The sequence below is a fragment of the Octopus bimaculoides genome, chromosome 8, assembly GCF_001194135.2.
Source record: "Octopus bimaculoides isolate UCB-OBI-ISO-001 chromosome 8, ASM119413v2, whole genome shotgun sequence".
Lineage (NCBI taxonomy): Eukaryota > Metazoa > Mollusca > Cephalopoda > Octopoda > Octopodidae > Octopus > Octopus bimaculoides.
The window spans coordinates 55,360,771-55,361,486 of NC_068988.1; positions in this window are offsets into that span (position 1 = coordinate 55,360,771).

The window sequence follows — 716 nt, forward strand, 5'->3', positions numbered from 1 at the left end:
TCAACTATACACACACGCACACACACACACACACACATATATATAGTTATTTCTTTATTGCCCACAAGGGGCTAAACATAGAGGGGACAAGCAAGGACAGACAAAGGGATTAAGTCGATTACTTAGACCTCAGTGTGTAACTGGTACTTAATTTATCGACCCCGAAAGGATGAAAGGCAAAGTTGACATAGACTCAAGAATGAAAAAGGCGCTTAGATCATTAAAAAAAACAACCTACTTAATTAGTGCAAAACTACCTACAATTCAGCTCTAGCAGTTAAACATTGCGGAACTTGAAACCAACCTTATCGGGGATGCATAAATTTTAATTGGAACAACTTTTTACTGTGAAAAAATACTTTAGTCATCCTTTGAAAAATTTAATATATACCATTAAATGTGATGGATCCAGCATAGATTACATTGGACAAACTGAACTTATCTTAAGAATGAGATTAACAATTCATCGACAACAAATTAGATATCCCAGAACTAGACAAACCCCACTCACTACTAACGTTCTATGAAGGAAAGAAATATCAAGAAGTGGCTGTGAATAGCTTGCTTACCAACCACATGGTTCTGGGTTCAGTCCCACTGCGTGGCACCTTGGGAAAGTGTCTTCTACTATAGCCTGGGACCGACCAAAGCAATGTGAGTGGATTTGGTAGACGGAAACTGAAAGAAGCCCGTCGTATGTATATATATATATATAT